The sequence below is a fragment of the Coturnix japonica genome, chromosome 2 (genome assembly GCF_001577835.2).
Source record: "Coturnix japonica isolate 7356 chromosome 2, Coturnix japonica 2.1, whole genome shotgun sequence".
Classification (NCBI taxonomy): Eukaryota; Metazoa; Chordata; class Aves; order Galliformes; family Phasianidae; genus Coturnix; species Coturnix japonica.
This window is the reverse complement of record NC_029517.1, coordinates 9,629,346-9,656,922: the sequence shown is the minus strand read 5'-3', so window position 1 is coordinate 9,656,922 and position 27,577 is coordinate 9,629,346. Positions and strand designations below refer to the sequence as shown.

The 27,577-nt window shown below is 37.4% G+C and overlaps 1 protein-coding gene and 1 long non-coding RNA gene across 4 annotated transcripts in view; one reads left to right on the top strand and one right to left on the bottom strand.

Moving 5' to 3' along the window:
* The window catches only part of ADARB2 (adenosine deaminase RNA specific B2 (inactive)), a 286,410-nt gene that overhangs the window by 26,644 nt on the left and 232,189 nt on the right, over nucleotides 1-27,577 (top strand). The gene's annotated exons all lie outside the window — the stretch shown is intronic.
* On the bottom strand, nucleotides 2,748-6,800 carry LOC116653008. Its single transcript, XR_004306337.1, has 3 exons — nucleotides 6,342-6,800; nucleotides 3,873-4,000; nucleotides 2,748-3,566 (listed from the first exon to the last, which is right to left on the bottom strand). It is a non-coding gene; the product is annotated as an uncharacterized LOC116653008 (long non-coding RNA).

Genomic DNA, 27,577 nt, shown 5'->3' with positions numbered 1-27,577 from the left:
AACTCAATCCAATTTTACTATTAATTTAATTTCACTGTTGTCAAAGGCCTCATATAATTTTTAGATGTTTGTGTCCTTTGGGCCCATCTGTGCCCAATACATACTTAGATCAATTATTTAAAGAACACTGTTAGGCCTCAATAATTTAAAGTAATGCCACTGAGCAACAAGTATCGATTAAAAATAAACATTAAAATTGTATATCAATTGCAAAATCTAATGATGTTGAAATATGATGGGTCACTTCATTGATTCAAGAATGTATTGTTCTCACTGTTTTGCCATATTGAATAAAAATTTAAGCTAAATTTTGTGAAAAAATCAGAAAGTAGTTAAAGAAAAAATTAAAAGTTGAGGCTTGAAGATCTCAGAGTTGATATTTCAGGCTGCAACTATTGTTAATTATTGTCAAACTTTTCTCTAAGATAGATCTTCTGGATGTGTAAGTTCTCTGCACATTTCACCACATATTTTCTCCAAGTGGGGGAAAAAAATTAGCTGAAATCATCATCTCAATCTTTGCAGACTTCAAGTGATTAATTTGGATTACTATTTTAAAAATTGTTGAGTACAGAATATATTGTTTTCTTATTGCTGACAGAAGTTGAGCTTATATAAGACTGTTGGTGTTTCTCTGCTCCACCAGAGTTCTGTTATTTGGCCATTTTCCACCAATAATTAGAGTTACCGTCACCTCATTACAGCATTTATCTCTGATGGGTGGCTTAAAAAGCCATGTCATTCACTGGTTATCACTGAGCGGTTTGTAACTTCTCTGTAACTTCCCACCTGTCTGGAGGGAGCACACCCAGGATCTGTCCACCCCCCAACCCCATCTCCCTATCCCCAAGGCTCATTAAGGGTCAGCCAACAAAGGAAGAATTTTTTTTGGACGGAAGCTGATTCCTGATGTGGTGTGGTCTATAGCTAGAGACTCTGTCACTGCTGTGTGAGTCAACTTTTTCTAATATATGATTTTTGATTTTCCTAATGTTGTTTTGTCGGGTGTTGTAAAGAATTTCACTGCTTCCAATGATCAACAACCTATTAGCATGTAATCCATAGCAATTCTTCAACAGATTCATCAGTTTATGTTATATCCCTGTCATTCACTGAACCTGCTGATATCTAGTTACAGGCTCATTAAATAGAATGACTTTCTTTCTATATATTTAATCTCACTACCAAAAATGAGCCTCTGAACAAATTTATATTCCTACTATTAAGTAGTGATATAGCAAAGGGAGGTCATAGAAGGTTCATTAAAGCTGAAGAGATACTGAATGATGAAGGATAGATGTTGACAGAAAGGGTATGAAAGCAAGGGGAGCAGCTCTGTACAGGTGAAGGAGATCACATTGATCCCTTCCATCCTTCATGTTTCTATAGGGAAAGAAAGGAGAAACAAGGAAAGGGGTACCAGATGTGGTTAGTAGGGTTCCATGTGGAGGCCCCTATTGTACTCATCTACGGTACTGAGAAAGAGCTGTTGCTAGCTGGCAGAGCCTTCTGCACAGTGAAAAAGTTGGCTTGGTTGTGGTGGACCCTAGGAATGGAAGGAAATACATGAGGCTATTGAGCATTCAGAAGCTGTTTGTTCCTACTTATATAGTTCAGCAGAGCCATGTATTCCTAAACTCAATGCAGCCTCTTCTCTGAACCAATGGAATTCACCAAACACCAATAAAGATGTAATGGACTATGTCAAGTGATTGTGCCTATACATCATCTGATATTTCCATCTATATTAGTCATATTGTGTAAGGTTAATTAAAAGAACACATAGCTAAATATTTGGTGTTTTCAGCTTTGAAGCTGACGTCTTTGTTTCATCTTTGCATTTTCTGTTAAAGCCAGAGATCTGTACTTAATTGTCCATTACTCTGATTTTATCCCACAGTGAGGCTGTTTATTAAATAATACGAAGGATATTTTCCTATAGAATTTATCTTCATGGCAACATTGTCCAGATAAGTTGGGGAGGGGAGACTTTTCTTGAACCAGTTTTCTGCTAGGATATACAGCAAAACTGTACAGCATTTAAAAGTTAAACCTGCCTCCCTACTGCTATTCCCTTCAATGGTGAAAGAAAAGCTTCTCCAGATAACAGCGTCATATTTCTCTAACAAGTCCGTGAGCACAATTGCCATGGTCTGACTGCATAAGACCTCTGGAGGAATGCAGGTTTTTCTTTAATACTTAGCATTACAGGATTCCTGCATTATAGTGCAATATAAATAATAATAATAATGTATGAAGATCATTTCCTAAGTAAATCACAAAGCAGTCAGCTCTAATACTGTACTGCTATTTGTTTTACTTGTTCTGTGTGGATAAAACCACAGATGTTCTTTTTTTTTTTTTTTTCCTTCATGTGAAAGGTGACTTATCTATAAAACAAATAAGATGGCCTCCAGCTGCCCAAATTGCTCTCTAATGCTGTTAAAACAGTGTGCTTTGTGTTTCCAGGAGAAAATCTCTTCTTTAAATCTAAAAATGGCAGAGTAAGTTCTCTTACATGTACAATAAATGTTCTGCTTGAAAGAAAATATTACTGTTCAAATGACTGAGTGGAATAAACCAAGGTTTTTTCATCAAGTACCAGTGATACATGCCCATAGGAAGGTGCTCATATGGGTCCTTAAGGCATGAATTTCCCAATGAACCAGGAAACACTGTAGGACCCCGTGATGCATCTGAACACCTGAAATATATTTTAAGGGATATAAGCCCCTAATATTCTATAATATTCTCTATCCTTATCCATAAGAACAAATACAGTTCTGGAAATCCCTTCCAACTTGATAATTAATAAAATGTTTGGGCCCATATGTGAGGATACCTCGGAGTTAAATCTGTTATATTGTTGTGCAGCCTTAACTTACAGATTAAACACAGGTATCAAATTTTAGTTTTTTAGTCCAGAGAACTCTTTCCAGAATACCAAATCAGCTCCTTGGTGTCCTTTACTACTCTTTCTTGCCTCCTTCCCAAGCCAAGAAATAGCAGATGACATGCTGACAGCACTGTCCATTGCTAAGGGCAATTTCCACTGATAGATGATATGTTCATAACAGGTGAATCATCATTCTCATTTCTGTCTTTGAAATACATTAGTAACTATTATTCAGTGTTACTTGTTACAGTGTTACAGTGGACTTGCCATCATAGCAGCTGCACTGCTCTGACTGCTCCACTTTGTCACTGTCTCTGCTCCTTTGCTTGTCCAGCACCTGACATCATGAATGTTGACCTGCTTTGGCCTCCCACTTATCAATATAAATTCCATTATTCTAAACCTCTGGCTTCTATTTTCACTTTCACCACTTTCATTCTTATTTATTTTAACAGGTCCCAGTTTACTTATGAATAGGTGAGATCTCATCCTCTTTGGGTAGCATAAATCCACTATATATATGAAATGCATCCACTCTCTGGAGTTGTAATCCAAACTCTGAATTTTCTAATAATTGTCTGTGAGCTTGTTTTGTGTTCCGATGGCTTTACAGGAGTTAATGAGTATCTCTTCACAGCCCTTGATGTCGTTTGTTTCTTAGAAGGATGTTCTGTATTAAAAGGTAATCAGAAAGGAAGGGATTGTTAGAGTTAAAGAAAATTTTCAGCAAAAATTATCACATAAATAGCTGAAATGAAAACATTCAAAATTAACATTGTATTTCCACAGCTGTTGACTGAGTTTTGGAAAAGTTTGATATGAGAATGACTGGGGTTGTGTCATTATGTCATTATCTAATTCTAGGTTTACTACATTTTTGTAGCTATCATTTACTGTGTACATGAAAAAAAGTTTTTGTCTTTGTAAGGAGGATAGGATTAGCATATCAAGAAAGCTGCTGATAGAATTAACTTACATTTCAAAGAGACTTGAAGGGTGAAAATTAAAAACAAATATTTCTTGGTAGGCTCAGGAAACGATATACAATGTAAATCAGGATCTTCTGCTCCCTCCTCTGTCTGTGAGAGTTTTGTATTCCAGGAGCTGTGGAACATAAGGTGACAGAAGCCTTACCAAAATGTGCAACATACTTCATACTCTTTCTCTCCCCACTGGGCTCATCTGTCATCTGCATTTCTAAGTAAATAGCCAGGTCACAAAGAATTAATCTTACAGAGGTTGAAGGTGCCATTGCATTTGCCAAGAAACCTTTCAGTTCAGAGCACAGATTAAGCAACCACAAAAGAGAAGAATCCTGATGAAACTGATCATAATCGGCTTTTCTATAAAGCAGTTCCACAGGATTGTTGCCTCAGAGGCTCCTCAAGACTGTGACAGACCTCTGGGTTTCTTATCTTTTAGGGGTTTCATCTCCTGTCTCCTGAACTATGTGAATTAGGTGTGCTGCTGCTTCTTCCCCCAGTGTTCTGACAGGCAGAGTTGAATGGGTCATGTTCTTCCATAGACTGCTCAATAACTTGGTCCAGTGTCCTTCTCCCAGGTGTAACCCCATGCTATACAATGAGCAACAAGGCAGGGAAGCAGCATAGGAGCAAAACAAACAAACAAACAAGAAAAAGAACAACAAAAAACAAAAAACAGGCCACTTTTGTCTCTTTACCATATATTGGTTAGCTGTTCTCTTTCTACGTTATTCCTGAGCACATATTTCTTACAGTACTGGATTCAATAATAGATTATAACAGTTTTCAGTGCAATATGAGGTAGGCTCTCTCCTTGCACCTACATCAGTTTCTCTCTTCAGCACTTCTGGAATAAAAATTATTTCTTGCAAAGTCACTTACAATTGCTTCTAACTTTATTGTAATAGACACTGACCTTTCAAACCACTGAGACTATAGGGGGGTAAATTATAGAGTCTGCCTCCCTAAATGCTCCTTAGCTGTCATAATGAAGGAAGCTTACAGTGGGAAAGTGAATGAAACAAACATGTTTTTAACCATATGGTAATTATCTGCTATCTGTTCAAAAGACATAAAGTGTTGTTTACCGGTTGTGAAAAGAGCATCTGAGAAGGGATTCCCTGGAGAGAGAGTGGGGGAGATTTGGCACGGAGACTGCTCTTCAGCTGGCTTGTTATAGAGCCTATAAATTTGGAATATGCAATTGTTGGTAGGTGAAGACTGGGCATGGCTGGCTCATAATGTTTAAGGGGCAGATGACTGTCTTGTCAAGCAGATAGACGATTTTTAAACTCTAATTGATTTTTGCAAATGCATGATTGTTGGTTGAGCTTTAAAAGTGAGAACAAAAAAAGTATGTAAAATGACATTTTGATATTGGCAATACATTAAGAAGAAAAAGTTACTCAGGTAGTAGAGTCATTCAAAGACTAATAAGCTGTAAGCTGTATTCACTCTCTTAAAATTAAGCATAACGCAGTTTGAAGTCTCCTTTCTTGCTTGAGGTACTGAAGTAATAAATTCTTAAGGAAAAAAAAAAAAAGGAGGGTGGAGAGAAAGAAAGGAGAATGCGTCATAGTTATAATTGTAACCACATAAGATTGCAAATCATTTAATTTTCACTACATTAAATTATTCAGAATAATTGCCATGGCTCATTTGCACAAATCTACTTAAACTGCTTTAGTATTTCAATACCAAGCAAATTACTTGTGAAAATCCAGGCAAATCATTTGCACTATACAGGCTGAACCTTATACACACTTATGATCCCTTAAAACTGCCTGGTAATGCACAGACAGGAACAGCCTCAGGCATATGAAAAACAGTTTTTGGTGGAAACTGAAGGGCTAAGTGTCAAGTAAAGAGAACTCATTTCATGGTTTCATTTTTTTAACTGAATATTTTCAGCTTTAGCCCTAAAAACAGCAGGTTTTTTTTGTTTGTTTGTTGTCTGTTTACTTCTTATGAAAGATTCTTTGAAGTGGTGGGCATACATGCTGCAATATAGGCACCACATTTTCAAACAAGAACGTGCCTGATCGGTCTTTAAATTAGTTTTTCTTTTTGTATTCCCTCCCTACCCCCCAAAAACAAAACAAAACAAACATTTGCTGGAGAAGGAAAATGTACATTAATCACTTCTATTTGCACCTTGAGGTGGAGATTTCAGGGAAGGAAAATGGGAAGCTGAATTGTATAGGTGAAAGAAGCTTGTGAATAAGAATACAGGAGATATGGCAACACAGACTAACCCATGACAGAACAGAAAGAAAATAGAGACAGGATATAAGCAGAGTGTGATCATTAAAGGAGGCATGCATAAGCAAACTATAAAGGGTCTAAGAGAGCAACATTATGAAAGTGGTGGGAAGGCAGGTTGACTGACAGATTTGAAGGCAGCAACAAGGAAAAGCAGCTGAAACCCTTAAGACTGGGACAAAAAGAACCCTGTTCCTCACCTGTTCCTTTCTGTCCATCGGCAGCTCCTGAAGATGTAGGAGCTAAGTCTTAAAGTCCTTACTTCTACCAGCAGTCCTTTGGTATCTGCCAGACTTTCAGCCAGGCTACTTGCTGGTCTGGTGTTTCAAAAAGTCTGTAAGTTGTAAATTTTTCTTAGCAGAGTTATTATCTTTCAGGCTTTAAAAATCCAGCTCCCATTTATAGTGTTATTTAAATGAAAAACAATAATATATTATATACTCTGAATACTATACTTAATGAGCTATATTTTCTTTTAAAATAAGATTACAGAGTATAGCCAGAACATTATACTGCCATAAATTTCATGAGACTTTTTTCCAAACACCTCAGTCTATAAAAGTCAATGACTCACAGAGCAGACATAATCTAAGGGAACTTTGACCTTTTGTGTAATGACAGCCTTACAGCCTGTCTTGTCAGTGCTCTGCTTCCTCTGAGTGTTCTCTGAAGGCCTTAGTAAAATAGCCATTAAGGCAATTTCCATCTGGAATTTGCATTTTAATAATTCCATAATTATATTTAAGGAGTCTTCTTTATGTGATGCTTTTTTTGTATCATTACTCAATGGCCTACACAATTATTCACCCCTTATTTAACTCAGAGCCCTCCTCCCTGTAGAACTAGAATAAATAGGCTGCAAGTGGTGCAATGGAGCTGCTGCTGTTTCTCAGTGACTGTCAGAACAAGCTGGATGTCTTTATTTAAACAAGATAAATATTACTATTTCTCAGATAGATCTGGGTATAGGTTATTTAAGTGTAACAGCATAAAAAACCTTCTGTTTCTGAGCACATCAACCCATTTCTGTCTTACACAGCTGCCATTCACAGTAATTTAATTCAGGTGTGCAGAGGCTGAGCTCAGGTGACGTTTCTTTTTCTTTGAGAGAAGAGACAAGATGTGTTTTTGTCTATGAATTATGCCTCCTCACTTTTTTCATCTCTGAGTTTTCCTTGACAGATGCAAAAACATGATACCCATCCGTGTTTTGTTTTGTTTTGTTTTTACTTGTCTCAAGTTGTTAATTCTTATTTTTCTAGCTTTCCCATGTTGTACAGCAATGTCTGTGGGCACATTTATGCAGTGGAAAGTATAACTTTTTGTTACACTGGAAGTAACTGTTGTAGAGGATCTGTGTTGCTTTTGACAAAGAAATTTGCCCTTCATCTGCTTTAATCTCAATAGCCACAAGCCATTACTCCCTTGATATCAGGGCATATGCAGCAGACAAGGATAAAACTGACTTTCATTTACTAAGATGACATTCAACAGGAGATGAAAATGATTTTTTGTGATTATTTGTATTGAAGTCCTTGGTTTTCTTGAAAGTGCTTTGTGTGAAACCAGGCTTGAATGGTTTTGTAGAAGGTCAGGCAAGCATTGTGCCACATCTTTCATGTTAGTGAACATCCTACGTTGGTAAACAGTTAGCTCTCTCTTATCAGGGATCTGTAAATGCATCTGCTCAAAAAGAAATAACTTACCCATAAATGTGAATTGAGTCCTCCAAATGTATTTTCCAGTCTATGCTAATTACATGGGTTAAGGGAATACAAAAAGGAGGAGGAGGACAGAAGAGGAAACAAAGTAAATTTAAAGTAGTTAATAGAAGTATTTTGCATTATTGGTCCCCAAATATGTTGTTTTGGATACATTTTCTTGTTTTCAGAAGAAATTGTGCTAAGGTCTTCCATCTTTACTGGTCTACATATTTTCTTTATTGATAGTTTATTTTTTCTCTTGTCTTCAGCAAGTCAGAAAGTACCAATAATGCTATTGTTTGCTGTAGAGAGGACAAGAAAAAAAAAATTACACAAAAAGTAAAAATTTAACTTTGTGAGTACTACTTTCTACTGAATAGCATACTACATCAACCTTTGTACACAAAAAACACCTATGTTTACTTCACTGTCAACAGGCTGTGAACTCCAACAGGTAAATATTTGGTGAACAATATCAGCATTCATTGTCTTTACAGTTGTAGTGGAAATGCTAAGTCACAGCCTTAAACAGTGATGGAACACCTGGTGAGAAGGCAGGGCCAAGCCAAAGGAGCTCCTTTGGTTCTATGAAATTGTGATGTGTTCTGGAACAGGGCATAAAGTCTACCCTTCTATCACAAAAAGCAAGAAATGTGTCACTGAAAAATCTCTTTTCTATATTTTTCTTGTTAGTTTCTTACATCTTTTCTTCATTGGTGGCTCTTTAAGTATATTGATACATTAATTTCGATGAAATACTTTAAGTATGAACTTCTTTGCTAGGAGAGGAAACTTAGAAGGTGGGGCTATGAAATTGGATAAAAGTTCCTATGATCTCCTTATTGTTAATCTTTTAAAGTCCTCTCAAAAAAAACTACTTTTTTTTTTTTTTTTTTCTTATCATTTAAGGAACTAACAACAGAAATATTTAGGTTTTTTTTCCATATGCACCCTTACGTCTGCTTTACCTAATATATTCTAGGGAATATAATATATTCTAGGGAATATACCTAATATATTCTAGGGAATATAATATATTCTAGAGAATATACCTAATACATTCTAGAGAATATTCTGTTCTCTATCGGATATGGTTTAGTGGGAGCTATTGGTAATAGGTGAATGGTTGAACTGAATTATCTTTTAGGTCTTTTCCAACCTTGGTGATTCTATGATTCTTGAACAGTATTTTGACTGCTAAATGGTAGTATACACAGGCTGGTAACTTTTGCTTTGTGAAACTCTAACCTCTAGGATCTGTGTAGGCCACTAAGTATGGATGCGAAGAACTTATATAAAATATTCCCGTTTGCAATTCAGGATTCAGGAAACTGGCATATTGGTTTTATTTTGTGCTTTAAGTGAATCAGCCTGACTTTAGGATGTTTGAATTCTTTTTTTTATCCTCCCTCTAGAAGGACTAAGTGGTTGAGAATACTGGATGGAAATGATGGGATTTAGTTTCACTGTGGTATGAGTTCAGTGAGTTTTTTGAATGTGAATGTGGCTTCATTGGCAGGGTTTGCACACAGATGTGTGGCATTAACATAGGGGATAATTGGATATTGCAAATGAATTATCCAAATGTGGTGACTAACTAATGTCCCTAGCTGATGTAGTCAATGCTTCTTTAACATTAAGAAGAGATAGGGGAATATAACAGTAAATGTCCCTTTTTACAATTGCTTTTTTAATCAATAACAGTCTAAATTATCATGATGTAATTCACTACATTTGTGTATACACTTACATCTTTGCTTGTTGAATATACCCCTGTAGTAATATATATGGGTATGCGTAGAGAGATATGCTTATAAAATGTGTACTTTGTTTTAGGAGACATGTGATGTGCAGCAAAATAACATTCTATCACTGGTTTGCAATGTTAAGAAAAGGCTGACTTAATTTTTTCAGGACAATGACGGAGAAAGTGCCATTATTTCTGTAAGGGTAGCGATGGCAAAGCTTAGATGAGTAAATAAGAAGGACAAAAAGGTGGAGAAACTGAGAGATCCAGCTGTGAGGGATCTTGTATATTATCATAGGCGGATCAATAAGAGGAATTTAAATTTTTAATACTGGTATTTTTATTCCAAATCTCTTATCTTTCCTTTTTTCTTTGTTTTTTTCTTTGCTCATAGTAAGTGGTTTTCTGTTGTGGTTGGTCCTGCTCCTTTTATTTATTTATTTTTCTCTCTCCAAATAACTCCTTACTGTAGGAAGAAAGCATTTCAAATTTTCAGATGAAGTATTGTTGTCTACTGTACTTGGTATGGAATTTTTCTAAGCCTTGTTTTCTTTCCCATTAGTTGAAAGAAAATAGAAAGGTGAGTTATATGCTCAGGTTCTACTGAAAACTTAGTTGCTTTCCCATCCGCCTCTTAATTTGCAGGGTACTGTGCATTTTTCTTCTCTAAATTAGCTAAGACTTCCAGAAGTCACCCTTATCTGCAGACATCGTTAAAAAACCGTGTAATATCTGATGTTCATTTAGTGTTACTATATTGTTTTATTGTTTGGCTAACGTGCCTGCAGTATTTCTGCTTGCAATTTTAAAGGATGTTTCAAAGGCCAGATATACTGCCATTCCTATAATTTTTTCTTTGAATTTTTACCTCAGGGAAGAATTTGCTGTCTACCACTATAGTTAAAGAAATTACCCAGTCTCTGTTATCTAAATGCATGATAACTTTTCTCATCGTAATTATCAGCAGATTAAGTATGTTTCTTAAGGTATTTGACTGTGCTGCTGTTATCTTACAATCTGTAGGCTGCCTGCAAAAAATCTAGGACAAATATCTAGCAATAGTTTTATAAAACTAACTACACAACTTACTCAGGGATTTATTTCAGGTATCTCAGTTTGGTTTATTTACCCTGAAATACAGTGGATATTAAATTGGTCTTCACTGATTGCAGCATTTGGCTTAATGTTTACTTGGCTATTTAATGTGGAATGTTAGATCAAAACAATGTCATCTGTGATATCAAATTTAATTCTCCTTCACTTTATGAAGAAATATAAAAAAAATAAAAAATTGTAGTTTGCTGAATTATGCTTCTAAAATAAATTCAGAAAACAGACTTCATTTCTATAATCTAGAAAATAATGTAAAATATTGGATATGAAGCTTATGAATTCAAATGGTTAAAAACATTATGAGATATACAAGGCAGACTAAATCCATCAAACATCTTGCTCCTGGCTAACTTATATACACCAGATGGATGTATAAGCTGTAACATTAATTTTAATGGGTTTGTCTTAAAAGGTGTGTATGTAGGTGTGCCAAAGACAGAGCATATGCAATAGAAAAAGCATACTATTTTATTTCTGGATTTCAGAGAGAAAGAAGATAAAAGTAGTGAAAAGCTATTAAATACGAGATCTATTAAAGGCATGCAGTGCTGTAAGAATCCATGTGTTGTTATGAAAAATATATTTTGGGGAAAACAAAGCCTTCCAAAACAAACTTATATAGAGATCTGTGAAGTTAAGTCAGTAATTTTTTCTTTAGAGGCAAGTTTTTTACTATGAGAGTGGTGATGTGTTGGATCAGACTGGAACAACCAGAGAGGCTGTGAATGCCCCATCCCTGGAGGTGTTCAAGACCAGGTTGAATGGGGCCCTGGGCAACCTGGTCTAGTAAATGGGGAGTTTGGTGGCCCTGCCTGGCAGGGGGTTGGAGATTTGTGATCCTTGATGTCCCTTCCAACCCGAGCTATTCTGTGATTCTTTATTACTTGAAAGCATTCTTAATTTTGGCTTTAAAAAAACAGCCGAATCCCTACATGCAAATAAAGTGTCTGTGAATTAATGTACATGGCTTAAAATGGAAATTTAAGATGTGATGTGAAATATTTTGTTTTTATTCCAGTCCAGTTGGATCTATTGCTTTGTGATTTGTTGTATCACTTATTGTTAAATATCACTAATGTTGATTCCTTAAAGAATCAAATCTTACACTTCAACATAAGGTCAATATAATGCCTTCCCATATATAACTACAAAATTGTGGATGAAATCTAATGGAAAAACATAGAATACAAACTGCTGGTGTGTCATCAGTTGCTGGAGGTCTTCACATACAGTTCACTGAAACTTTAAGAAAATGTCAGGACGCCTTTTCCCAGCCTGTAACTCACCTCTCCTAAGTTTGTGCAGAAGCAACACAGGCAGCAAGTTTCTGTGAATATTCCACTTCTATCATTTCACTTTTCTCCTCTCTGGTATAAAGCCTCTAATTTCGATTTTAATCAGGAGTCTTTTTTTTGGGGGGGGGGGGGGAGGGAGGCGGGGGGGGGGGGTGCAAAGATTAGAGAAGAAGTCTTGTTTTACCGGAACCATGACACTCATGAAAGTAGGCTACATTTTGAGATGAGCAGCATCATCTGATGTATAGATGGGTAAGTTTGGACTTGCCCTCATTTCTGGCTTGGACACATTGTTTGGTTGTGAATCATTTTGTTTATTTTGCCCCACTCACTTCTTCTTCCTTGATTTCAGCATTACCTGCTGGGTTCAAGGACTAGACACCTTCTTATCCTAAATCTTTCAACTGGTCCTAATACTAAACTTTCAGATTATACCATAGTACAACATTATAAAATACTTTATAAAACTTCATGGAAAATGACTATGTTTTGAACTTGGGACATGGTGGGAAGAGCACAAGAACTTGAGGATTCAAAGCATGAAACGTTATTGAAAATATGTAATTTCACCTTAGGCCATACTTGACCTTGTCATCACAACTGGCAATTTAAAAATAGTTTTAAGTTAATAAGTTAATAGCTGAGTTAATACTTGGACTTGATAATGTGCCATGAAAGATTTTCAGTCTCCAAAATATGTAAGAGTTCTATTGATTAATCTTATCATGTAGCACAGAAGCTGCCTAATCCCTCACAATGTGCTTAAAAGTGAAGGAGAAGCAGTGTTGCATGCTGGAAATGTCACAATGAAATGCGAACCATTAACACAGCATTGTGAGACATATCTCAGGTTAAGATGGCAACTGCCACCACACTGCCAAGGGCATCATTTTAAAGGGTAACGCTGAGTTCAAGAAAGACACGTAGGTTCAAAACACGTCTATGCCGAAATGAACAGGAGAGAGTTTGATATTTGTCAAGAAGCAGCAATACATACTGCTGCCAGAATGCATTAGAAAACAGCAACACCTAGCTCAGAAAAAATCACCCAAATTTTTGAGAAATTTAAGTTCTTTACTGAGACATCTGTCTTCTCCATTCATCCTCCTTCCTTGTCTTCTCCACACATCAAGAGCAGTCCACCTTTTCAGCAAGGAAATTACAACCAGTTTATTATATTCACTCTCTTGCCCCCTAGAGGGAGCAAGCCATTGAAAGGAGTTTTCAGAACCTTGGAAAAAAATACTAATCTATCGGTAAATAACCTCTTTAGCTTCTGTTAAAGACTGAGCAGTGATTGTCTAACACTTTGCAGTTCCAGAACCATTAAGGTTGGAAAGGGCCTGTATGATCATCTGGTCCAACCATCCACCTACCAGCAGTCTTTCCCACTAAACCATATCCCTGTGTATCACACCTACACATTTATTGAACCTCTCCAGGCATGATGGGTCCATCCCATGTCCCCACCTGGCTGGGCAGAGCAAAATGACCTGTGCTTTGGATGATGGTAGTTCAAAATCACTTCCATTAACAATACTTACTGTCCTGTGAGCTCCTGAAAATTGTAATGTCTGAATAAAGTAAACATTTAAGGAAAAAAATACAGAAATGAAGTACTGTCTTTCATGCTCTAAGTAAGAGCTCTATTGCTGAATGTCTGTAGATGGGGACTTGGGCACTTTTTTCTGGTTTGTAAGTGAATTTATGTCTGTCTAAAGTAGAGGAAACTTAGAAGGATGAAATAGATTTTTCTCTATGTGTCTTCATGACATATCCAGGAGATTTTTTTCACAAAAATTATATGAAAAGACTAGTCATTTTTATGACAATGAAGAAGGGAGGAGATATTATGTATATTTTAGCAATGTGCAATCAGTTTGTGGCCTAATGTTGGTAAAGGCAGGATTTTAAGTTTGATTGGCAGAAGAAACCCTAGGGCAACCCTCTAAAGATGGCCATTATCATTTATTAAGCAGGTGTTGAAATGAATTGGTCTTTTATCGTAATGCAGATTTACAGTGCATTAGGCAATCCATTTTTCAATTTGGTGTACTGCCTCTGATAAATTAACAGATGTCGATTGATTTTTTTTTTTTTCTTTTTTTCCTTCAGTCCCCCTGTTTACACCTGACAGCCAGTGCTTTATAGCTGAGCAGTTATTTGAAGTTATAAACATTATAATTAGCAATTTTTTAATTAGGCTGACAATTAACAGGAGATTTGCAAAGCTGCTAATTTGACATGTCATACTCTCCACAGTGTTTATGTTAACCACTACTTGAGCGAATTCAATTGAACAGAACTACGGTGTCTGCAAAATCAATCTCAGAAGAACCCTTCTCCCCACTTGGCTAACATTATGGCACTTCAGGCAGAGAAGTGGGACTTCAATGAAATTTTACAATATGACAATTCCAACAATTGAAGTTTAAGCAAGGCACTCATGTTAGCTCAGTTGCAACTAAGCTTTATGTGCCAAACACAGGCATGTTCTCAGTTGTGTATGTTGTTTTTTTTTATTGTTGCTGTTGTTTTTGTCATGTTAGAGTTCACAGCTGTTATTTTATAAAGCGCAAGATAAAATAAACTAAACAAATAATAAAAAACCAACACCAGTCTCAGTTCTGAAGATAACCTTAGTTACTTGAGTTAAGCAAAGGAAAAAATAAAATACATTATCTAGTAAATGTCACTGTGGTCACTGATGAAACCCATGTAGCATTTCCAGTAGAATTCTGAATATCTCAGTGAAAACCAGAATGTTTTGAACAGGACAAGTGTTACCACTTCAGCAGGTGGGAATTTTCTGGCTCTTTCCTCTAATCAAACCTTCCTCTGAAGTAATAAGATATGCCTTTATTTCTGATTGAATTTTGGCAGGGATCTTTATCTATGGAATGCTATTGGCAATCCTGACACTGCAAAGGCTGGGTGGATGCAGGGCAGTAAGTAGAATGCTCAGCAAGAGAGAGGAGCTTGTGTAGGGAAAGAGACGACTGATAAAAAGTGGGCCACTATCAACAGGGTTAAGATAAATTAGTGGGGCAGCCTGGGAAAACACGTTTCTGGTAGGTTATAATTGAAAGGACCAGAAGTTATATGTTCTTAGCTCGTTTCTGTGAATTAAGATACTTGATCACGTTCACTTTGTAAAAGGAAAAAAGGTTAGCATTTAAATGCTAATAGACTTTCACTAGCAAGGCTCACTTTGTTTAAGAACATGGATATTTCCTTCCTTTATATAGATGGGTTTTTTAACTTTATTTCACTGTTTTTTATTTCGTCAAGTCATTTACTTTCATTAGGTACCTACTTTTGTATTTTATTTCTGAACTGGCTTGTCTCTCTTCTCAATTGGAAGCTCATCTAGTGGAAATACCGTCAGCCCTCAAACTAGCTGATGATAAAAATAAAAAGAAAGAGAACAAAAAACAGCCTCTTGCACATCTTTTTAAAAGTCTATTTCTTTAATCCTCTGCAGCCACTGAAAGATGTTTTGTGCACTTTCCCATATCACCCTTTTTGCTCTGAGATCCTCACATATGATGGAGGTGAGCTCCATCCCTGACTTGACTCTAGGTGAAGCACCAGGAGGAATCAGAATGTGCAGAAAGCACTGCTCTCCAAAATACTTGCTCCCTGCAGTCTTCCAACAGGAGCTTAAAAGAGAACCCAGACACAAAGTTATTGAAACCTTTCCTTCTACTGATATTATTACCTCCATGTGTATGTGACTTTAGTTACTTTCTGAATGTGCCTGCTTCACAGAAGCTGTGTGAGAATGAAAAAGGTGTTATACTTGTTTTTTACCCAGACCAATGGGATGATAAAAATGGCTTATTTAGACAGGGAGCTCAAGAAAGAACTCAGACATTTATTCAAAATGAAAAAATACTGCATGTGTATTTTACTTCAAATGGGAATGTTAACAGACAAAATGAAAAAAAAAGATCTTATTTGAACAAAAATATGGCCTCTACTGGTGACACTGAATTTTGTTTTACTGCGGAATCTTTACGTGGTGATAGATTCTTCATACAAATTGTTGTAGGACCCACCTCTGAAGTATGTTATTTTCTCACATAGAGTTAATGATTCTATTTCATTCCAGTGACTAAATGGGAACAATTTGGGGTTTGCCGTCCAATATACATATATATATATTTTAACTTAAAACTTAAATGCCAATTTATTTTTGAAGCAGTTGAATGAAGGACATCTTAAAATGTCTCTATCAGAACAAATGAAGAATCAATACCAAGTGAGTTATAATTAAATATGTGGAGCTGTGGTTCAAGTGTCTTACTATTTTTGAGATCAAGTTGTTCTAATTAGCTGCATGGATAATACCACATTTGACTTAAGGTATACTGAAGAATCCATCTACTATTTATTTTATATAAAATCCCAGTTGATCATTTCAAACAATGAGTCAAACCCTACTGGCAAAGAGTGCTATTAATGGGCAAAGTATCCAGTTTTTACCCTGTGGGACCAACACCCACCCCAGAAGCAGCAATTCTCCTCTGAGAATGAGTCAGAAAAAAGTACTTGATCACGAACCATGCTCGCTGCAGAACTCATCATCCTTACATTGATAGGGCACAAAAGAAACTTCTGTATTATGAAAATGTCCTTGGGAAACTAAGAGTCAAGGATAATGCAATAAATGAGTAGGAGGTGACTTTCAGGGGAAATTTTTAAAAAGGGAGAAGAGAGGAAAAGGATCTGTTTAAGATCTTGTCTTCAAACTGCATTTTCCTCATCAGCAAGCTGAGATACATAAAAGAAAGATTGTTCTGGTAGGTGAAAAGATTGTAAAGTGAAATATTTACAACTGAATCAGGGAGACAAATTTCATGTAGGGAGGAGCTGAAGAGGGAGGTCTAATAGTCAGCTCTGAGGGTATTTTGTTAACATGAGAGAAGTTAGTAAGTTTTAAGTAGTACTTACAAAAAAAGGGAAGAGACCATCACTCCTTGCCACAGTACTATGGATTAAGATCTATAGGTGGTGTAGTCTACATTGGTCTTATGCGTGCCACTGGCAGGCTTCAACCCATCAGTGTATCAAATCCTACAGCCAGAAAGAAAGTATATACTATAAGGGAAAATAAGTCTTTATGACAAAGCCCAGTGAAATAGATACTCTGGGAGAGACAAGGGAGGGAATTTCATTCCATAGTGGAAACTGGTCAGTGCTGTTACAGTCTTTTGGATCTCTTGCATAATGTCAGGAAGGCCTTGTCCTCTTAGGGTAAAGGAGACAAAGGAGACACTCTGCTAATGAATATCCCAGAACAGGACGTGAATAACACTCTAATTGATAAAACTATTTATTTTGAGCTGTTTATTTAAGCACAGGAGGATTCCTAATGGAGCCATCAGACCTCACTCATTGGCTAATAGTTTAATTAGGCCCATCTGGTGGAGGCTGTGGAGAGAACTGTCCCAGTTCTCATATTGGCAGAGAGGTAATTTGTCATCTTGTGGCCCAGTGACTGGCACGAGAACATCTCTAAAACCAAACAGAAGCTCAGCAATATGTCTCACATGAGAATAGCTGAGAGCTGTTGGAGGCATTTGTGTGGTTCACCTTGGCACACTGAGGAGAAATGACGCTATTCTACAGTATCCTTGAGATAACCTCGGTAGAGAAATTCAGGCAGAGTCCCTGAAAGTCAGGTTAATCTTGCCTGTGTCAGACAAACCAAGTAAAGGGAAATGACGTTTTTCTCCCTTTTTCTTAGTATCCCCTCTTTCATGCTGTCCTGATAAAACAGTACGGTAAGGATATTTGCTATTAGTTTCTATTTAGGCGTATCTTTGCTTCGGGTACAAGAACAACAGTGCTAAAGAATTCAAACAACCTGTCTTTAAGTTGTGTTAATTGATAAAGCTATAATTTAATTCAACAGAAGAAAGGAAATACTTTAAAACTTATGGCAACTGCCTTAAAAGCTGAAATAACTATTTTCTTCTCAGCCTGGCATTACAGTTAGTATAGATTTTAGAAGATGTGAAAGCTACGTTTGCTTCCATGTGGAAAATGTTTGAGAGAGCACGGGAGACAGCAAGTAGTCTTTTCTCACATTTATTTACCCACTAGAATTTATGTGGCACTTTTTCTTATTCTTCGTTGTAGTATCACCCTCTGCCTTTTCAAAACCCCCTAAAGCACTTAATATGTCAAATGTTGGCCTTTTTTTCCCCATCTCATAATGTCAGTGCTGACTAAACTAAAAGAAGCGAAAAGCTCATCCAACACAAACATTGCTGTTTCCAGTATAAATGACACTTGGAGAGTCTGAGTAGTCTCAGAGGAGGCATCATCACTTAAAAAATCTTCAAGTCAATAAATCACTCAGTTTTATAGATCTCAGGTACCTATCTGTACCTTAAGAAATGAAAGATGGAGACAATACAGTGATTAAAAGGAATTGATTCTTGAGAGCTGAAAGCATCTGAAGTGAATGTTTCAATTAATCTCATGGGCAAATAGTCCATTCTAATCTCCTGACCAAAAAATATTAGTAACATTAAAAAAATTTTCTGTGCTTGGCAATATTTGCTGCAGTTTTATAAGTATAGGTTATAGTACTCTTTTATTATTGTAGGATTTTTTTTTATGAGCTAGACATTGCAGAACCAAAGCGCTGTATTTGAATGGCATAAATTAGATTCTGAGCTCAGTTGCTTTCACCTTGCCTGGTTGTACATGCTGTGTCAGGTGCACAGTTCTGTACTCACATCCAATAGTTGCTAATTCCTGTCTACAGTTTTTACAATGGATAAATGCATTTTAGAATTAACACAAGTGAGTTCAAAGAGTTTCAGTCTGCAGTTTCATACCTTTGGAAATAGGGTAGTTTATAAAAATTTTGCCAGTCTAGTTCCCTATTAATTAATTTTGCCTCATATGCAAGTACAAGCATCATTAGTTTGTATTATTTTTTGCGACATCGTGAAAGAATCAGCAAATCAGTTTTGTGCTCAGCCTGATAAACTGTCAAGACAATTTTGCTGGCAAAGCTAGCTGAAGCAGCGCAAATATTTACCAAGAGATTATCTATTCTTAAAACAAAGTCACTAATCCAGGTTGTCTCTTCCAGACATAATTCTGAACATGTATACTGAGCGAGCTAAAAGCATAGTAACAAAAATGTTTTGCAATGCAAGAGTCTCATGATCATATGCTGCCTTCACCCAAATCCCTTTTGAAAGCTCCTTGTTGTCAGTCTTGCTGCATTGTGAATTCTGTTTTGCTTACAACAGTGGAGGAAACAGTGGATAAACTGGAAACGTTTTTACTATTTATATACACACTTAACTGGTAAAGGCTGGGATTTTTATTCCTACCAATTGGTTTTCTCTTCACTCACCTGTCTTTCTTGTCAGTGCTACATGGGATAGGTGACAGACTTGTTCTTGCTTCTTGTTTTCCAGCTGAAATATGGTGTGCCTTGTGTCTAGTTCTTGTCTTGCATTGGGACTCTTATGATGCAAATCATTCATAATAAATAAAATGCTACCAAAACAGTGCAGCGGTATGCCCACTTACTATTGGAAAAAAGCAGCACTGCCTCATGTTGTTTGAAGAACATGGAACAGAGTTGATCTGCCATCATCTCTAGGTCCGTAAAGGCAGCTCACAAAAATGAGGCCCTGTAAATGAGAGCAGCCTTAAGTTGCATTGCTGAGCTGTGTGGACCACAGCAGTCACATCCCTACCAGCTCAGGTGGTGAAGGAATGTATTTCCAATGGGATATTTGCCACTGGAGCTGCATCGTAAAGTCTTGGTGTATCAAAGAGAGGCAAACAGGATAAATTCCCCAAATTAGGACATGCCACAGACAAAGGGCTGCCCAGTTGCCCTCTTGTGGGAACACAGACCTGCAGCCCAATGCATGCAGTGAAAACAAAAATGATGCTTAACAGATTATTTTACTGAGACCCAGAGTCAAGTGCTGGGTTACTCCTGGGGCCCCAGAAAACCCCAAAGTAGATGAATATGTTTCCTGCAAAGAAAGAGAAAAATATGTATCAAAGATTTGTTCATTCTTGTATGTTAAGATTCAACAGGAAAAGACTCAAGCTATCAGTTTGTCTTTGTGGAAGACTATGTGGTTATTTATCTTGTTTAATTATGTTTCAGAATCAACATGGTGCTGCAATAAATAACATTAGGCAACAATGAATTGAACAGCACAGAAAGCTGACTGTAACTTGTCCCTCTCACCCTCATTCTAACCTCCATAAAAATGTGAGTTTTTCCATGTTGTCTGAGATATTCGAGACTGTGATATTTCTGGAAGCAAGTGAAACACAGCTGCTTGCTGATTAAGGGGATACAGGAGATGGCAGGATTGCATTAGTATGATGCATGTGCTGCTACTCAGGGACCAGCAAGTTCACAAATTTAGTGCCAGATACACACACATGGTCACACCTGAGCACATCTGAAAACGTGGTGCTTCCACCAAAGCCTAAGCAGAGTTTATTATAACCTGTGTGCTAGACAATAGACATAAAATTCCTTGACTAGGATTGGGAAAGCACCAGTGCCTCTTGAGGGAGAAATCCTGTGAGTCTGAGGCATGGTATTTATTTTAACTCCAAAGATGCCAGCTAGAAAGAACATTTGAGCTGCCAGATTTTGGGGGTTATGTCTGACCATATCTTCTGCATGGAGCAAGCAGAGGGCTCAGGACACTTATGAAGGGGGTTGCTTTCCTGAGTGAATGACCTCTCTCCAAGTTCTCAATTTTAGTCACAGCTTGGGTTCACTGCTTTTTCCTGGATATCTCGCTGCTTAGCCTTTGGAAGTAAATTAAAGAGAATTAGCTAAGAATTTTGTAGGTCTGATTTTGACTCTGAAGCTTTTTTATAACAGTGCTGGCAATGTAACAATTTATCTTGCAGGCAAATCTAGCAACAGTGTCATAGTTTCAAAAGATAAACTGTCTTTCATATTTCTTTCAGCAGCAGAGAACTGTTGGGGTTTTCATGTATGTTGTGCCTTTGTAAAAACAGAATTTGAAGTGTGGGATCATAGATCATCCTTCATACTCATTAGCATTTTAATGGCTTCTCAATCGTTAAAAGATTTGATGTAGCTACTAGAAAGTTAAAACTGGGATTTGATTTACATCTGCACCTTGCAATCCGGTAGTAGCCAGTCTTGTTTAGTCCTACCAAGTGTTATGTCAGGTGTCTGAAATAAATTTTGAATTAACTGAAAAAAGTAAGAAAGGAAAATTCAGCATGTTGTCTCCCGTTTCTGTCAAAAGTCATAATTCTGATTTGATATTTTTGCAAATCTCAGAGAAAATTCTCCTATCAAAAACAATAATTAGCAATATAACTTGAAAATGTAAGTTGAATGTATTTTACACAACTTAACCATGTCTTGTAATTACAGAAAGCAAAATAAACATTCATAACAGAATGATCTGCATATATTACAATATAGAGGAGGTATCTGAAGACATGTATTTGTTGTAGTTTAACCTGGCAGGCGTCTCAGCTCTACACAGTCATTCATTCATTCCCTCCATCCCTGTGGGATGGGGGTGGAGAGAACTGGAAAAAAATATCTAGAATTTGTAGGTTGTAATAAGACTGTTTACTAAGATTAAAAAAAAAAAAAAAAAGGAAAAGAATAATAGCTGTTATGATATATATATATATAATTGTTTATAACAAGTGATGCACAAGCAATTGCTCACCACCCCCCAACTGATGCCCAGTTAGCCCCCTGAGGAGCAGAAGAGAGTGAGATGAACTTCCACCCCCTCTAAAACTCCTTCTGCATGATGTCATATGGTATGGAATGTCTAGTTTAAATCAGCTGTCTTAGTTCCGTTCTCTCCCATCTCCTTGGGCCCTTTCACTGAGAATGGCCTTGGCTTTGTCCAGCACTGCTTAGCACAGCTATGAATATTTATGTGTTATCAACCTTGTTTTGCTCCTAGAACCAAAGCAAATCATTATACCTGACACTCTGAAGAAGAATCCAAGCCAGCTGAAAATAAGATATCCATCTCTTATTCCATACCATTTGCATCATGTTCAGCACCCACAATTTCTACGTATTTAACTAATTTCTACGTATTTAACTCATTACCATCACCTACCTTGTCTTTTTTTATACATACACATGTATTATTTCAATAGTCTATGAGCCATCCATTTAAATTGTTCATGGTATTCATATAGTTCATAACTTTAAGCTGCATAACTTAGCAGTACTTGAGTACTGGAAGGATGATTCATAGTGTTGGGTTATTGCATCGAGAATCTAGCTCTGGTTCCATCAGTTCATTCATCTTTAACCTGGATAGTTCTTACTTTAATATGGATAACAAGGCATATAAAAACCATAATAATTATGTCATACAGTATTATATAGCCAGCATTACATCACCTTGAGGAACACAATGGACATCCCCCATCCTACTGCATTTCCCACCACATGCACCCAGGTCCTTGAGCAAAAGCAATCCCATGAATAAGCTTGCCTTTGCCCAAGGCAGGAATAACCCAGACTGTCTTGCCCAGCATGTTCTTTATGTGCACTACAGGGACTTTATCCCCTTCTACAGTATGTAGGAGATTTGTCTGGGGAGGAACAGCTTGATGGGCAGGTCCCTGACGACTAACTAACCAGAAACTTTTGTTAAACATGTGTCCCAATGTTGGAAAGTCCCAGCACCCGTTACTCTCAATATCATCAGTGCAGAATCCAGAACATCACTGGGATCATCAGAAGATCCACCATAAGGTGTTTTGGTGGCAAAAGGATTCTTGTGTTCTGATAAATCAATGTGTCACCCCAATACAGCAATCCTTTTATTATATTTTAATTTATTTTATTTTTTAAAATTTTTATTTATTTATTTTATTTTAATTTAATTCTGAATTTGCTTTTCTGTTCCCCATGTGCTTCTAGGCAACTGGCCTTACTGGGGAGCCAGGCAGCATTGACTTTCTTCCATAATATATTAAGATATCCTATGATAACCCTGTCATGTTCTAGAAAATCTCTGAGAGAACTCAGTCAAAACTCCTAACTACCTGGTCTGTTTACTTCAGCTGAGAGGTTTGAATATATAGAAAATGTAAGTGTTATTATTCTGTGCTTACTGTATGGAGACCAAACTTTTGAATTTCCAGCAATGCTTATTCAGTGTTTCATCAGCTAACGAGGGAAAACTTCAAGTTTTGTTTGCTATTTTTTAGAGAAAGAAAATAATCTGAAAAGCTTCCTCGCATGACTTGTCCAACAGGTCAGATTTTAGATGACCTGATGGTTCCTTTGGATCTAAAGACTTGATAATCACAGCTAAGAGCCTGACTTAATGCCTTGAATTAGATATCTAAATATTGACTGCAACCATCTGGTGACAGCCGTCATATCCTGCAGTGATTAGTACTTTCTTAACTGGAGCATCAAAACCTTCTGGACCTGTATGTCTTGGAGTTGCTGTCTTTCCTGAGTTGTAGGGGTGAGCAAGAAATGTGTTGGGCAGCTTTTCTCAGAGGGAGCATAATGAGGGATGATATTTGCACAGTGCTGTTAGAAAGTGCCTTGAATGCACTTTTCATCACATGGCAAATTAGATCTCTTCTTGACAGAAAGTTAGACTTTAGAAATGTAAAATGTCTGTCATAGAAATTTCTAGCCACCAACAAAAGGCTCACTTTCATCAGGAAAATAATTCAAAATGCATCTGAGTCATCATGAAAGATACGGGCCATGACTGTGTCTTCAAAACCCCATTGAGCTGAAACACTGAAGACAAGAAAAATTGCATTCATTCCACTGTGATCATCATCTGTCCACTCAGTGCAGTACTCTCCTGGAAAAGACAAAGTTGGAGTGACAGATCAAGGAGCATCCTGTGCTTTTCTGTGTCACTGCCGGTGAGAACCTGTGGCACCATTGTGCAGTGGGTGTATACTGGGTGCAAGAAAGGAAACCCTCTGCACTGGTTTCTTTTTCCTCCTCTCTTTTCTTCCTCCCTGAAGTCCTGATATAAACTTGCTGTGATAGATGCAGGTAGCTAAAAATAGTGTGTTTTGTGTGTACCATACAAGCAAGTGAATAATTTTTTTGCTGTGAGAAGGATGCCGAGGGACAGCAAAGACCTGAAGGTAATGGCAGGTAAGGCTCAATGATGGAGTGTGGCTTCCAGCCCACTAAATCAGTGGCAGAGTACTTGGCACACCTGCCAATGCTGCTGCAGTCAGAGAAAAGCCCTGGAGAAATGCCCCCTGCTTTTAAAAATTATATTTGAAATATACAAGTTTTACGCTTGGAGTCTGATAATTTATCCTTGCAGTGTAGGAACCCTGTAGTAACAAGGGATAGTTTTTGCTATACTACTTGTTGCAGCTTCTGTCTCCTGGATATTTAGCTTCTCTGCTTCTGGCCAGGAGGACACCATATATGTTTCCCCACAGCTGTAATTGTTGGGCGACACGAAAGTTGAATAATTACAATAATTACAGTGAATGCTGGACAGATTCTAGGAGTAAAGCCTTATAATCAGTTCAGATTTTCTTGGTTGTATCTGTCACATCATCAGCACTACACCTGGAATTTACTTCGTATAAATTATAGAAGAAGAGACAGTTCTCATGTATAGGATTGTACTCTGACCTTTGGACAAGAAGGGAAACTGCTATAGAGGCTGCCATTTTGACACATGGTGAATATAAATTCCATTATTCTTTAGTGTCCTAATGCTCTGCTGACTATTACTTGCAGTAGTTTCCATCACCTGGAATGAAATCCTGATCTGTTTGAAGTCAAACAGCAAAATTCCGACTCACTGCAGTAGGACAGATTTACCTCCCAGAGCTGTGCAAGACCGTAAGTCACCTGCAGCTACATGGTTTCCTCAGCAATGGATATTTTTGTCAAGTTGACCTCGTTTATGGAGTTGCATTAGAAAGTCTGCTTAGCTCAGAGAAGATACAACTGGAATAAAGCAGGAGTCTTTCTAATTGGAAAGTGGGGGAGGCCGAGTTTTACAAGAGGTATTCAGTGCTAAATAAAGAATAGAATAGATTCCCTGGGGAGCTTGAAATCCTTTTAAAACTTTTATAGCTTCCTATTTCTTTTCCTCTGGTTCTCACTGCCAGATGGAGGATTTCATGTCCCAGCAGTATACACTTCTGTATCTTCACCACGATTGCTGCACAAGGGATGACAGAAGGAATACCCAGGAAGTGAACCCACTGTTTAGCAGGGGGAGGGAGTAGATATGTTGCTTATGGGGTACAAAGAGGTAAAGCACAATGGACTCTCTGCCCCTTCCATGCTCACTATTGTTGTTTTTCAAAGGGCGTCTGAATTCCTGAGCTCAGTGAGAAGTTGTGAATGACACCCCCACTACAGCAGTATAAGGTATACTTATACTTATAAGAGGTAACAAACTCAGAATGTTTCTTACATCATTTAAAGAAAGTCAGATTTGGAAGGATGCTTTATATCCTTTCCTCAGGGTAATGAATGCAGACTATAGCCACACTTTCTTTCATTATATGGATAGTTCAGACAAATATTCCTTCTCTCTACTTTCCTATTTGTTTCGCTGTGAACAAAAGACACAGTACTGTTACAAGGACTCATATTAGATTGTTCATGTCATTAATTTAAATGAGATTATGATTTTACTCTCTGCATGCTCCATTTGAAACCACGTCCCTTCGTGTCATGTCCACACATTTATTAAGGACCTCCATAGCAGGGGCCTTGTCCACATCCTTGGGCAGCCATTTTCAATGCTTAAACACTCTCTGTAAATAAGTATTTTCCTAATGTTCAAACTGAACTTCCCCTGACATATCTTGAGATTGTTTCCTTGCTGCCCAGGACTTGTTACCTGAGAACTGAGACTCATAGCTTCCTTGGTGCAATCTCCTTTCAGATACTTGCAGTGAGCAGTGAGATCTCTCCTCATCCTCTTCTTCAAGTCTGTATAGCGTCTGTTCCTCAGTCACTCCTCATAAAACTTGTTTTCTAGACTCTTCACCAGCTTAATTGCTTTTCCTGCCAGCCTGACTGACATCCCTCCAACAGCCTATTTTACACAAACCTGCATGCTTCCAGCAGTGCCTCCAGTTTTCATGTTAATGTGTGCATTTGGTGAAGTTCACCCATTGTAGAAGAAATTGCCTGTGCCCCATTTGGTGCTGGTAGCAATTCCACACTGCCACATCCCTTCCTCATTTCTCTTGTCAAGATGTGTGAAGGCTGCCAATCATCGTGTTCCTGGCAGATGCTCCTATTCTACATCTCATTTCAATTCCCCCTCATTTATGTGCAGTTTTGGGTACTAAAATATAAGAACATAAAACTATTAGAGAGCATCCAGAGGAGGGCTACAAAGATGGTGAAGGGTCTAGAGGGTAAGACATATGAGTAGCAGTTGAGGCTGCTAGGCTTGTTCAGCTAAAAACTGAGTGGAGGCTTCAGGGCAGCCGATAGCTCCTCATAGAGGAGTGGAGGAGCAGTGCTGATCTCTGCTTTCTGGTGACAGAATCAGGTCTTGAGGGAATGGCATGGAGCTCTGTCAGGGAGGGTAAGGTAGATGTTAGGAAAAGGTTCTTCACCTGTGGGAGGTGGGAGTGGAATATGTTCACCAGGGCAGTGGACAGCAGTCTAAATCCAGGATAATGTTATGGCCATGGCAGACTGTTTATAACATATAACACAAATCATTAAATTTGCATTACATTGCAGAAGGAGGGCAGCAGAATTTGGCTACTCTGAACAAGATATATTTGGAGAGGGAAATAGTTTTCCCATTCACATTTCTTTCTCTGCTTTTATGTCTTTCCTTTGCTTTCATTCAGTATAAGAACTTCCTATTATGTCAATTTTATGGCTTTATGTTTTGTGGACGCTTAAGTAATAGCAAGATCCATACAGCATATCATGCACACAGCACACAACACAAATATTTCATTAAAGGTAGATGAAAGAAGGCCAGAATTAAGTTTCTGACCTGGGCCTCAGGGGAGCTGAAAAATTCCTTAGGTTTGTGTCATTCAACCACAGCAATTTTATTTTCTCATATATAGAACAGAAATACACATTTCTTTATGAGTACCTTAAATATTTAAACTGTAAGCTTTGCAATAAGTGTACTGTCTCATGGCATATACAGAGCTCAGAACTTAGGTCATCTAGCTGAATTCTTTAGCTGCTACTAAGATTTAAATTACGGATCAGTCATTTTGCAATATTTTCTGTCACAATAACCAAAGATGTTTCAGATGCAGCATGTTGAATATAAAAGATTTTAAACGTCTATTTAGTGTTGTAGACAAAACCCAACAATTCACACTGTCTACCAAAGCACGTGTCAAAGTGAAGACAGTGAGAAAAACAAAATGTTGCCAATATCTGGCTGCATTCAGATTTTAATCATAAGTAGTATTTTGGAAGATGGCCTCAGGACCCTGAGCTTTAGTTTGTTACAGCTTTTGTATAGACAACAATTAAAGCTCCTCCAGATACATCTAAACAGTATTTCTCATTTTAAATAAACATTTTGCCTATT